Genomic DNA, 15,009 nt, shown 5'->3' with positions numbered 1-15,009 from the left:
TACTGCAATGAAGTCAGAACATCAAGTGTTCACATAGTCAGGTGTCTTGCATACAAAGAAGGTCGGTGCTTCAAAAAAAGAAAACATTCCCAGTAAAATAAGATCAAGCAGATACTTTTACGGGGAGATGTCTCTTGGTACACTAAGGTAATCAGCTTATTCCATGCAGCATGAGATTTGATTTCTATAATCTTTAGCTGCTATAGCTAGAGATGTTATTTATAATCTTAAAAAAAAAAAAAAATCTGCCTTTTTAAAGCTCACTCATAGTATTGACATCCTTCTCCTGTGGAAAAGGATATCCAAAGGCTGGTGATATGTGTACCTATGCAGGTACTGGACAGCAAAATTATGCTGATATTGTAGATCAGAAAATCTAGAATAGAATGACAAAGGAAGTATGAAGCTTTTTAAGGAAGCTGCACAAGTCAAGATTTATGATGTTCTAATTTAAAATAGCTACTTATCAATAGTATTTATTCTTCTGTTATTCCAACACTGTTAAACCAGTTGGGCTCCCCCCTCCATGTGCTCATTTCTCCTAACTTGTTTGGAACAAAGCATCTCCCAAATCCTTTTTTTCACCTCACAGTTGGTTTTCACTGAAAGCAGATGTCACTGAACAGTGATAAATATATGAACCAGTTATTTCAGTAGAGCACTTAAAAGTGCGGTTGAGCAGGGTAATTTACACCTAGCATCAAGGTCTCTGGGAACTGTTGTGGATTTTGACGCAAATGAAATATTTACTTCGTGTTAATGACTTTCCTGTTCCCCGAAATTTTTATATGCAGGGGTTTACTGCCTATACATGTCAGTAACTTCTCTTTATATTTCATTTGTGTAAAACTGTAAAGAATACCATGTAGTATAATGATTTAGTGCATGAAATTTTCAAAAATTGCATAAATAGTCCCAAGATAACAGGGAAAAAAAAAAAAAAAACAGTTACTAGCAGTTCTAGCCATGCTGGAGCTTTATGCATTGACAGAAGAAGCTGTTATTGCTGCTGGTAAATGGAATATATAAAATAGACATACAAAGAAGATGCATTTTACTTGAGAGATGCTTTCTTTCTCTAAATCTTAAGATCTGGAAAGTAACACAGTTGTTTGCATCCAAAAATCAGAAATATTAAATGGTCTGATTAGTCTGATGAATATTACAATAAATTTGGTTCTCTCTGAAGGACCAAATATTAATAAAATAGCTCCTCTAAACTGAGCATAGATAGTGTTAGACTGGTCTTCCAAATCTTTAATATCTGGGCCATGGGAAACTTTTGTAACAGGAAGCTTATCTTACACCTATGGCTGATCAGTCTGAAGACAGAGTGGAGCTGAGCACTGCTCAACTGAGACTGCCTTGAACAATGAAATGAAGCAAAATGGCAAACCTTTTCTGGAGGTTGGATTACACTGTTCTCTCAAACTTGCTAAAACCAATGTGTTAAGTAAAAGTTCCTTGGAAAGGAATTCAGTAACAACTTTTTGTTAATTAGGCAAAATAATAGAATGCAATATTTAAAAACTAAAATTATTAGCAAAAAAAAAGTCTCTGAATGTAAAGAAAGTATATAGAGAAAAATATGATTTGTGTTCTTATTGAAAAAAAGAATGTATTATCTGTGCAAGTCGGCTGGAGATCTCTGGCTGGAGGTCTGGAGAAATTAGTTTGTAAAATAGCAAGCATGGAGATGATAGAACCATTTTTGGACTCCGGTCCTGCCTAACAGAAAAAGAAACTAGAAAGAATGTTTTATAGGAATAATAGATTTATATACACTAGAAATAAATTGGCAAAAGTGTATAACTGATGAACTCTATAATCTGTGCTTCAGAACAAGTCTCAGAGTTTTAAACTGTAATTTAGTTAAAATGGGAAAAAACTGAACTATGAGCATGAGTAGTTATGCAATATTTTATACTATGGTGATTAAAATAACAATGCTTTTTTTTACATTTATGCTGTCACTTTCATTCCTTGAGTGCTGTCAGGTAAAGCCTTGTGCAGAAGGCTTTGAATAAAAATTGTGTAAACAGAACCTTCAGATGAAAACATATAAACAAAACACTCTTGCTGTTCCGTATATTCTTTCTATTCCTTCTGTGTGTAAGAAATCACATGGAGTAGTTCATTCTCTCTCTAGACAGGGCTTTAGATAATACATCCCCACTGGGACAATGTATGCATATAGTGGTTTTTTTAGAGCAGATGGAAGGTAAAAATGTTTTGGCAGACTGTTTAATATTTACCCAGAGTGCCTGTCCAGCTCTTATTCTCAGTGTTACATAACATGTCACCCATGGCCTTTGCTTTATCTGATGTGCATTTAGAGATTGCAAGGACTACTTTTTTTTTTTTTTTTAAGTCAATGGCACATAAGTACTGGTTGTATTTTATGAAATATTAGTAGACAGGGTAAGAAGCAAGGGTTTTCTCCAATTGTCTTTTGTGTTCTATAGTTCATAACATTCCTTTATTTCCAAGAAACTCTCCAAAAATGAGAAGGCTGCAAAGCCAAGAATAATAAAAGCCTTTGTAATCTGGAGTATAACTTGCTATGACTGAATTAATAAGAAAACTCTCTTCTGGGTTTAAAGAATTTCTGTTTGTTTGTTTGTTTGTTTGCTTATTTGTTTATCTTTTGTGATCTTTCTAATCCACATACACCTAAATTAGGCCAAAATGATCTATTACTATAAAACACATAAATTTCATTATATTCATCTGAATACCTCCAAAGAGGTATTAGTTCTACGAAGTGAGCTATGGGAGGCAGAGGAAGGTGGAAGTATGAACACAGGGTGAAAAGAACTGTCATTTCTGTTTTACTTCCCAGAGGAAATGTCCCTTAATGTGTTTGAGAAAACTGGCTGTCAAACCTGACAGCTTTTGCTACATATGTAATTTGATTACACTCTGACCTAGCAGTTTATCCTTTTTCATGCTTATACTTACATAGAAACTAAAGGCTATGTGTACAGAACTTAGAAGTAGCTTGTATGTGCAAATATTATCATTGTTGTCTCTTTCTGCAGTTGTCCTTGAGCACAGAGATGAAAATCTTATAACTGCCCCCTCTCAAAGCTTAAATTCAGCTTACTTTCTAAACTCACTTAATTCTAGCACTCACTCTTTACTAAATAATGCTCATACAAGCAATGAATTCCTTCTGGTTTCATACTTGTGATGATAAAATTTCATGTCAGCCAGATCCTTCCTTGACTGAATTAATTCTTAACTGCCCTTCTTTTGCTACTTTGCATGTTAGCTTGATTTATAAAGGGAAGGATTTCAATGAGGAGATGTAAAGGACTAGGTGATGTCTGCATGACACCATCTGCATCTTCCTTCTTGCTGGTTGTGCTGGTCACGTGTTTCCACATTGATTCCCAAAGAAGGGTGCTGTAAAGGTATCACTTCGGCTTCCCCTTGGCTTTTCGTTTTAGTGTTTGATGGTGGTATGGGCTCAGGCATGTTTATGTCAACTGCGTGAGGCTGGTGAAAGGTGAATGTTGTGGTTTCTAGAAAAGCTTGTGTGCAAGAGTCTGCCAGTGTGATGGAAACGTGTCACATCAAGCCAGACAATATCATATCTAAATTAATTCCCTCTACACCAGCCAAACTCGAGATGTGAGCCTCAGCACTGACCACCTTAGGCCACTGATCTGGTCTTATTGATGTGAGAAAATTGCCAGTTTGACAGCGCTTAAAAGCAACAATAAGATTAAGAAGTAATTAAATAATAAAAAATCTCTTGGAATAAGTTAAAAAAAACCTTTATGTTGGTCTAGGCCCAAGTGCACTTGGAAATTAAATGAACTTTAATAAACTCTTCAAAAAAAAAAAGGGGGGGAGGGGAAAGCCAAAGTTTCAAGTTAGGAAAAACATTATATAACTGCTGATTTAATTATGAAGGTTTTACAGTTTAACTTAGTTCTTTATTAATTCGTTGTCTGCCTGGTTTGTCTTAATCAACTGATTACAGATAAAGGGAAGGGGAGAAATAGAGATTTAATATAAGAGAGGAAAGGAATATTCTGCTTGTGAAGATCTGTACTGGCCTGAAATATTAAAAGAATGAATTTTTTTGCAATTTGGCTCTTACATATTATGCCAGTCAATATGTTTACCTCTTTTGCTGCTGGGTAGTCTGTATTTTTTATTTTTTATAAGACTGCATAAACAGGCTGCAGATATCACTGTACCTTTATTTTTAATTAGCTTTCCTGTTGACAGCAGTGTTGATTGACATCTTTGTAATGTGCCTTGGTCAAACTTAAAACAAATCACAATTTCTGGATAGCTGCTGATTAATCTCTAAGTTATGGACCAAAGTTGAATGACTGGTAGCATATTAGACTGAGGTGCAGATTCACTAGAAATAATGGAAAAGACAAAATAGATGGTAGCACAAGAAATGGGATAAACTTTACTTAAACAGATTATCTCCACATTTACTCTATTAAGAAACCAGGAAAACCACCCAAGAAATTTAGATTTAAAATTATAGTTATTAATAACTAGGGGAACATTTCTAATCACCCTAAGTTAATAATCAAAATCTAATGTTTTAATTTATTTTTCTCTTCCCGGAGATATTGTACTGAATAAGAAAGAATTTTGACCATCCTCTTTAGTGTTTTGTCATAGTTATTTTTGAAGGGGAATTTTATTTATTTCTCATTTGATGGATGTTTTAAGTAAAGTAGCAACTAAAACTGGAGGTTCCAAAATACAACAAGAATAACCTGTATAGACCATTCATCTTTAGAGAAAAGAGATGTTACAAGATCTAGTTCAAGCATGTAAGGTTAATCTTCAGCTGATTAGGTACCTATTTGAATGCTCATCCAACCCAGGAGAAACTCAGTGGAGTTCATCCATCACTTATTTCTCCCTCCACAAATGGGCTGGACTAATTGCACCTTATTTTATACAACTTATGACATGTAGTGTCTAAAACTGCTGATTTCAATTAAGTCAGGTTAATTTCTGATGGCCTAATAAGAAATTGACACTACTGGATCAATTATGAGCCTTTCCATCAGTTTGAATAGAATTTTAATAAGGGTTTCTACAGCCTTGGAGGTGGGGAATACGCTTTGACTTCAGTTTAGGACTTTCATATTTCAGAAGTTCAGAATCTGTAGTAACAATGTAAACAATTTAAGCCTTTTTCTCAGATCTTTGTATTAGCCTTTTCAAAGCTCGCTCGCCTAGAAAGGCACAGTACAATAGAGCTGTGTCTATACAGCAGCAATGTGATGAACATTCAGTAAAGGAAGATCAAGACTGATATTTTCCACTGTGACTTCATATTCTTTAGTGTAGTTTTATAATTACAGTAAACAGTCTGTTATCAATATCATAATGTATGAAGCTCTGTTCATTTATTAAACAGGGGTTGGCTAAATTCAACACAACTCTAGGATCTCGCTTGACTCTCTCTTCTGCAAGTCTGAACAGACTACTTGAGTGGAAGTACATTTCAGATCTAGTTTATAAAATGCAATAGTCTATTGTTCTAACCATATCTTTCTCCTTATAAAGACAGTATTGCAAATTTCATTGAAATGCAACCTCCCACTACCCCAAACATTAGCTCTATTCCAAAACCCCCAAACCCACAGACACTAGAAAGATTAAACTGGATTAAGACAGAAACTAAATTTATTTCATGATTACGCTTATCATTCTGACCTGAAAGTTTTCATCCATTCCACAAAGAAAATTAGTGTAATAACAGAGACCCATAAACTGTTTTTTTAAATTATTTTTATAAAATAAATGATCACTTTCCCCCCAATACATTATAATACCCCTATGAAATTCTAACTGTACAGTCTTATTTATCATTGGTTTGCCCTGTCAAGGTGCCAGTGTTAGTGCATTCTTTGGAGACACAAACCTCATTACAAAAGTAGCATCATAGTCTTTGAACTTAGACTTTTATTTTTCCTTTGCGGCTGCTTCTGTTTATAAATAAATAAATAAATGTGTGTGTGTGTGTGTAATTATCATTATTACTTTTATTATTTACCTACGGTATGAAAGAATTGCTTCCTAATAAGATCACTAAGTAAATCTGAGGTACCATCCCACTTATGTAGCAACTGCCACTTCTTAATTGTTTGGAACATATTGCACATTTATATGCTTAGTTCTAACTTAAGATGCAGCATACAAAATATGGTAGATGTAGAATGTGTGACAATTTTGTGTCTTAAACTTTATTTTCAGAAGTGTTGAGCTACATACTAGAAGTAAGATGGATAAAATGGATAGTTGCTCAGCGCTGCCTGAAACATGGTAGCTTTTAATTGTTTGTACATGATGTTTAACAACAGAGTCCTTTAAGCTTTTCATTCCATATCAGCATAACTGGAAACTGTTTGTCTGCCTCATGATGGATATGAGCAGAAATCACTGTCTTACAACTGATGTGTCTTACAAGCTGGATGAGTGGAATCTAAAGTCTTCCTTGGCTACTGCTTGTAATTAGGAAACCCAAGAGTGCTTTTAACCTCTTACAGCCCCATGCATGCTCCAGCTGAGTTTTAGTATAGCATCAGGAGAGTCCTTGCTAGATGACAGCTACTCACTACACGTTTAGCTACCACTGAAGGAGAAGCTAGGCATGTAGACAGTGATAAGACAGTGAACACTCCAGCATCACATCCTAGAAAATAAGTCTGCATGCAGTCTTTGCCACAGGAGGATTAATTCTCCTTAGGACCTTGTTCCACTCTTGTCAACATGGTTTGACATGTTGTCATGCTATTACAAGAGCACAAAAGAGACAGCAGTTGCTTTGGGCCACCTCTTCAGAAGATTAGAAGGTGAAGGAGGGACCTGTTATTTTGAAGAGAACAACAATATTTGTCATATGAACAGGTAAGCAGACAATCAGCTTTTAAAATTTTGCCTAGATTGTGTAATTCTGTGATAGACTTATCAGAGTTTAGGAATGAAGAAAGAAAAAAAAAGTGTTTAACTTCTTATCTTCCCAATGTGTTTTTACTTCGTCTTCTATTTCAGTCATGAATTATAGTGAGCTGCCCCCCTTCAAACTGAGTGGTAGTCCAGTAATACTACTTAAAAGCAGTACTTGTGCGAAATGTATAGCTGACCTCAAGGTGCCAGCAATAACTGCAATCTAGTGTTAGATTCTAGTATTAAAACATGTATGTGGATCATAAGTTTTGAAGGTTTTTCCTTGGGCTGGAGTACAGATGTGATACAAAGTTAAAAAAAAGAAAAAAACAAACAAACATGAATTTAAGCAACACTAAGCAATCATCTCTAGAAAGGAATTTTCTACTTTGAAAAAGATCAACCTTTCCTGACAGTATGAACTGAAAAGCATAAGGATGTCATTTTTATAAGAATGAATGTCTCTCTAGCTCAGTATTCTGTCTCCAACAGAGGCCTATAGCATATTCTCAGGAAAACAGTAATTATACCAGAAGTAGATGAAGTTACTCACTCTGTCTCAGCCATCTGTGGTTTAGGATTTTCTGTGCTAGAGGCTGCATCTTTATACTTGATAGCCCTAGTGGCGTGTTCCTCCATGAATTTGCCTAATAGCTTTTAAAGCCAATTTAAATTATTAGCATCCATAACATCCTGTGGCAATGTGTTTTATAATCTAATTATGTATTGTGTCACGGAGTACTGTATAATGTAAGATACTATTTAGAAACTGCAGCATAGCAGCGCTGTTACTACAAAGGCAGATATGAGATGGAGTGGGCTGATCCCTGTCATTAAAGCAGAGGCTTAATGCTGAGACTAGGTCAAAGAAAAAGCAGTTTCACAGAGGCAACTTTCCTCGTATGAGATCAAGAGCATCTGTGAGATATTCACTCAGAGCTCAGTAGTAGAAGTCCTGTAAGGGCAAAACTGATGTACGCCCTGTTCTTCTGAGCACAAAAGCTAAAAATCTCTAAAGAAATAAGATAAGCTTGTCTTAAACAGGCTTCTCTGATCCCTTATGTTTGCTTCTATGTTTGTATTTGTATAGATTACCAAAAAAAAGAAAAAGCAGAAACTGATTTTTTCTGATTATTTCTCTAAAGCTGGATCTATGAACTATCTACGAACTATAGAACTGATTTTTTTTTCACATTTTAACTTTTTTTTTTTTTAATCTGGAAACAAAACTATACACAAACACTGTGGAATAATTATCATAATCACCAGTGAAAAGCAAAATAACATGGTTCATCTCCCAATATATAGATCACCTGATATATCAGATGGGTTATCCCAACTATCTTTGTTCTTTCATTTGTACAGTAAAGAGTGTCCTGGTATGTGTATAATATTTGTTTATTCATTACTAGACATATGTTACTATGGTAATCTAAGTAGATGTTTCTCTAGCATCTTTTGTCATACTTGGCTAGTCATCCATAACTATTGTTATTGAGCAATAGCTCCTGCCTCCCTTAGCTGAATATTCTCACAGGAATGTGCTTTATGAAGAACAGTAATTGAAAACAAAATAATTGAGATTCAGCTGAACAGAACTCAGATGAGAAAAGCAGAATAACAACAACCAAATTACACTTCATTGACGATGCCTCTATTTGCAGATAAGTATCTTTAAAGATATAGTTATTTCAAAATATTTAGCATATTTTTTATAATTTTTTAAAAAATATTCAAGGGAATGGAATTAGTGTTTAAAGCAGCAAACAAAACAGATTTTACATGCTGCTTCTATTTAGCAAGAAATCATTGCATACATCTTTCAGAGTTTTGTGTAGAAAACACACTGCTGTTTCAGAGGCTAGTTTTAAAAAGGGGCCTGGGGATTATGACACCCTCCCCCCCTCCTTCACATGGAAAACTTTCATTTAAAGTTATCACAGCTATAGCCTAGGAAAGTAACCTTAATCTAGAAAAGTAACCTAAGAATGCAAGAGTCCTGCATCCAGAGGTAGAATAAACAAAAGGGTTTAGGTGTGACCTAGATGCTCAGACAAGATGGTAGGGATCCTACCATTGTATTACATATACATGCAAACCTTTAGTCATTATGTTCTCTTTTGTTTCTCAAGTACCCAAATGAGTGAGCCAAGAATTTTTGGATCATTCTCTTGAATTTTGGTACTTCAGTTCTACTTCAGTTGAAGACCAAGGAAAGAAGTGTTATTTTGGATGTTGTACAAAGTGCTTAGATAACTATTGTCTGTCGTGGGAGTTATGATTTGCACTTGTATTTTCTAAAGTTCTTTGCTTGTAATTCAAGTAATACAACTTTTGTTAAATGTAAATGTCATGCAAAGCACCATAGACTCACAGCTGCAACAAAACAGCTATTTCACTGTTTCAAGCAACAAAGTGATATGCAAGGACAGAGAATGACTGTAAAAGGCTCCTCAAATCTTTAGAAGAATGAACTGATATCATATGCATTACAACTAATGAAGTCACTAGGTCAGTCATTGCTCATGAAGCACAGAGGGAGAAGGAATCTAAATACATCCATTACAAACAAGGCTACTTGCAGAAAAACTGAGAACTTGATGAAATCTTTGTTAATACAGCTTTTAAACTGATCTTGTGCTAAATTATTTGGTCTGAATAAATGTGTACTATTCTGATTCTGTTGAATAAGATCAACTCTGAAAATTAATACACTGTGCTAAGGACTACACACGTAGAATGCACTATCTTATCTGGTACTTCGTATGATGAATCAGTGGAATATATTGAATTTTGTATTTAGTGATAGTATTTGAGCAACTGAAAAATCAGCCAAAAAACCACACCCCTCAATCTTAAAGTTAGCTAAACTAATTCTATTGTTAGAGTGTAAAAAGCATCTCATAAATGTCATTGTCGACTGTGATTACCACAGAAATCAGAAAAGCTAAGAATAAAGTAATTCCTCACCATTTAGACAATGTTTTTGTTTTTGTGAGATTAGATGAACTGACAGCACGCTTGAATCAATTGCATGAAGTTTTTATACCTTTTTATACTTTATATGCCCTTCCTCCCTCCCCGTCGCTCCGCCTTTCCTCAAGTCTAGACTATTTCATTTATTTGTTACTTCATCTGTTTAATGCAGATGAGCTGACAAGGACTTTATTGTGGTGTTCGACTGACACTGTTTAGTGGAAAGTTATATGATTATGGAAATGAAGCTCTTAGTAGCTGTGAGTAGCTGCCACTGAAAGCAGTATGACTGGGCAAGAGAGATGGCTCCATCGCTCTGGGTCCTCCACTAGTCTAGCACAGGAGGATGGGCTTTGCTCCACTTTGTGGGGAGCTGGGAAAAGGGAGTGGAGGGGATATTTGACTGACGAGAGTGTCAGTGAACACATGTGCCTTTCACCTTGTTACTTTATTTAAGCATGCTTTATTACTTGTGTTACAGAACTAACACTTTAAAGACAAAAATGACAGAAAATAAACTTTTATTTGGAAGATTAGGTGATTATGATGTGTTAATAATAAAGCAGGATGTCAGCCTTAATCATTGCAGGAAATGAAGAACTAATGCGTATATGAGCTTTTCTAAAGTCATATTTCATATATATATGTGTATATGTATATGTACACACACATAGGCACACACAGGCACACATCATATATAGTCACATATAATCCATTATATTTTACTATAATTTATAATAGTACTAAATTAATTCTCTATGTTCAGATTAGTGATTGACTAAAGTCAAATCATTTATCTGAGGGTCTATAAACATTTTTGATGTGGGGAAAAACCATTGACTAGATATTAACTGTATCTAAAACAAAGCCCATTTGATTTTCCCAAGGTAGTAGCCAATTTATGGATATTTTGTCTTCCTAATCCCACTTTGAAAATTAAAATGCTTAAAATGGTCATCAAGTTTTTTCAAATGTGACTTGCTATTTGGGGACCTTTTGGCCTGGATTTACAACTGAAATACTTTAAGAAACAACAGACACCTTGTAAAGCATATCAAACTGCATTCTACCAGTAACTTTCAAAAGCCTGGGTCTACTTGTCTAAGTATCTGTGTGAAATTACATAAAGCTAAATTTTTAATGCAGTACTTCTGTGACTTTTTTTCCATTGACAAATTTAATTTCTGTAGGTTGCTGTTGACGTTTAATACAAACCTTACTCTAGAGCTAGCTGTTGCTTTGTTTAACTATGTTTCTCTTTAGTGCTGGATTATTTGGCAAGGGGGAGAAGTGTTACACCCCAGTACTTTTCTCATCTGTTTCATTCTTAATTGCTTTTAAATTAAATGATATGTTTTACTTCAGACATTCACTGGATCATAAGAATTAAAGTTACGTTCCAGAAGTCATGGTAGATTGTAGATGAGCAACATTGTTCCCAAGGGCAGAATACTAGGAAAGCTTTGGGGGAATTAAAACATCAGGCTGTAGTGTCTGAAAGTATTGCATATATTTAATCTTACTGAGGGTAAATGCCACCATAAACCTATTTTTATTCTATTTAATGCTTTCTTTACAGACTATTTTATACTAGGCTCATCCGCTTCTTACTTCCTATACACCCCTTCCACAGTGAATGAAACACATTGGAATCCATGGATAATGCACTTTGCTATTTTGTTTTCAGCATTTTCTCTAGGAATACCAGTTACATGAATGGTATCAGAAATAAGATCAATGAACTGGACGTATGACAGTGCTGTATGAGAGTCACAAAGTACCTGCCCAGTCACTGAATCCAAAGAAGCATTTTTTACTAGAATGATGCAAATACAACATTGCCAGGTACATGTGTTTCTAGCTTTTTGAAACATGTCTACATTATGGAGAATCTCTTAATGTATTTATTAATAACATAAGTATGTCTGTAGAGTTAAATTAGACTCTATTATATAATCCAAGATAGACAGCTTGAAGTATGAATTTCTTTCCTACATATCATGTTCTCAACAGTCATTTTTTTCCTCAAAAGACTTGTTTTCTTGTGTGTTTGTTTTCTTATTTCTCAGTGACATTCTTTCATGGACATACTAAGCTATTCTGAAGCACCAGACAGTTCAAATTCAAAATATCTTTGTGTGACTGAAATTTAGCAGTAGTCATATCCCTAGTACACATTTCTGAATAAAGGCTAGAAATTAGGAATGCAGGTTTCAGCCTTTTAAATCCAGGAATAGCTGCTGCTTCTGATTGTGTTGATTTCTCTGAAGTATGATGTCTCAGGTTCTTAGTTCTTCTATGGCATAAGAAACAATTCTTAAGGTAGGCATAAATCTTTCATATACTAATAAAGAGAGGGAGAGGGGAGCTAGGCAGGCTCTTCAAACTCCTTCCCTGTTCAGTCCCAAACTGTGGCTTCGCTGCCACCCAGAACTTTGGAGGCTATGGGAGAGTAAGGACAATGACTCATTTTTCTCCCCAGAGAGTACTGCTCATCTATAGCTTGTACAGTCATAATGGTATTTGCTGCCAGCAAAACTCAGTACATACTAACTGAAACCAATGCAGACAGAAACATCCTGTTTCTACAATGTTTGATTTAATATTCTAGTACGGTATACATTCAAAACGCATTTATTAGTTTCAAGTATCTTTTTATCACCAAAGCAGATACTTATTATGTTTTGTCTTTTAAATAACTTATTTTAGAGATTTGGGGATTTAAACAAAAGGTTACCATGTAATCACAGAGAAGGAAGAGGAACACTGCTGTTCACTATTAAAAATAAAGCTGCTAACTAAAGTGTGTTGAGAGGTTTCTTTTATTTTAAAGATTTTTTGTATAATTTAATGCTATAAACCTTTTAAAAATATTTTAAAATTTGGTCTGAAACCTTATGAATTGGGTCAGTTTAACCCAAGTAGTTTGACCAAATTGAATTCATGAGCTGTTAATATCAATGAGAGCATTAGATGGGTAAAAGATACTGTTAGTGAAATAATCGTACCTTAGGAAATTAAATGATGTCAGAAGGAAACAACCGTGATGCCAGAAGCCTAAACAACAAAATCAAGAAACTAGAACAACTAGTGAAGAATGTTAACCCAGATATAATCAGAACCGCAGAAATAAAGTAGAGTATCAGTCACAGTTAGAACACAGACTTTGAAGTAATGCACTGCTTGGGAATAGTAGAAGCATAAGTGAAAGTGTTTGAAGGGAAATTTTCAAGTGCACTAGAAATATTTCAGAGAACCAAATAATTAACATAACATAGATAGAACTTCCTTGGATCAAATATAATGGTAAGGCAAGGTGCTAAAAGAGGTTTTTTTTTTTTAATGCAAGTAAGGCTGGAAAACTGTTATGTTCCCAAGGACTGGATTTATATGGATAGCTGTCTACCCAGATAGCCAGAGGAATAAAAAGAAATGTGTCATTAGAGAGATTTCAAATTCTCAGACACATTCTGGATAACAAATGTTACTAATAATGGTAGGCTTCTTCTCCCCTCCCCCCTGCCCCGATATGATAACTAGCAGATGTTTTCACCAAATTGCCATAGAACCATCAAGAAATGATGTATTTTCTTTTTTTTCCTTTTCTTTCTTTTTTTTTCTTTTCTTTGATGAATAGTAAGATCTTAGCAAAAAAATTAAAAAAAAAAGTTTTTAAGGAGAAAACTTTTTAAAGAAAAAAACTTAGGATGGCAAGTTTATTTAATTTAAATTAAATGAAACATACCAAAATCCTGCATTCATAGAGGATAAAGTCAATTAAAAGGAAAAAAAAATCAAAGACTTGAATAATGATGAAGCTTAGAATTTGTTTAAGGCAAAACTCAGAAATTGGCTGGAATGTATATTCCCTCCTAAAAAAAAAAAAAGTATACATAAATAAACCAACAAAACCCACTGCTTTCACAGACAGTTTAAATAACAGTTGGAAAATAGTTTGCATCTCAGAAAGATTCAGTAGAAAGGGTCTATAAGTAACTGAAATAGACATAGATCAGAAAAGGAAGCTATTTTATGATTGAGATGTGAGTTCAAGCTGGGTTAAAACTTCTAGAAGTCATACATAGCTAGACCTTTCAAGGAAATTAAAACAGAAGTTCCTTTGCCATGTAGTTAAAGAAAGAGTAAGAAGAATAAACAAACAAAACCAGAAAGTAGAATAGAATGAAAAAAAAAAAACAACCACTAAATACAATCCCAAATCTAAATGATTTTTTTCTCAGTTTTCACAGGAGGACAATAATATTGAATATAAAGGCAGGGGCAGAAGGACTACAGGGGGTGAGTGTCTATTGTTCCATTGAAGCCAGAGGCAGAAAATTTCAATTAAGGGAACCAAATAATCTTCATGCCGTAAATCTGAAAGAATTTTTACATGAAAATATAGCTCTCACAAATATATATGTATATATATATTTAGTGGGATAGACATGCATCAGTCTAGCAGACAGATTCTCAAGCAATTTCATGTAATATTCTTATTAATGGCATTGGCACATTTGTAGGAAGAAGATAATGAATTTTGCTTGTGGATCCATGTTGGAATCACTGTAAATTCAGAGGATTATTGGATTATGATATAGGAAGACCTCAACAACCTTGCATACTGAAGTGATGGAAATGGATTAATAGTACAGAGGACAAGGCCATGCAGTTAGAGAAGAGTAAGGAAAACTTCTCTTATAAATTGAGGGCAATTCTGGTTGAAATTATGGAGGACAAGGACCTGGGTAACAGTAAACCTTAGTCAGACTATAAGTTATCAACATGATGAAACAATAAAAAAAGGAAAATATTACTCTAGAATGTATCAAAGAGAATGTATCAGAGAAAGAGAGAAATAAAGATGTAACTGTACAAAGTGTTAGTGAAATCTCAGGCTGCAGTTCCCAGAAGATGTTTAACAGATTGATGTTATGCTGATGCAACAACAATGACAAAAAGTCCTAAACACATACATGTTATGTAGATCAATAAAATAATATTTTCACTCTTCAACCATACTGAGGATAGAAAAAAATGAAACAGAATTCTCAGTGGGTAGTAGTTCTGATTTTTTACTTCCTGTGATAATAA

The sequence above is a fragment of the Apteryx mantelli genome, chromosome 1 (genome assembly GCF_036417845.1).
Source record: "Apteryx mantelli isolate bAptMan1 chromosome 1, bAptMan1.hap1, whole genome shotgun sequence".
Lineage (NCBI taxonomy): Eukaryota > Metazoa > Chordata > Aves > Apterygiformes > Apterygidae > Apteryx > Apteryx mantelli.
This window is presented reverse-complemented; position numbering follows the sequence as displayed.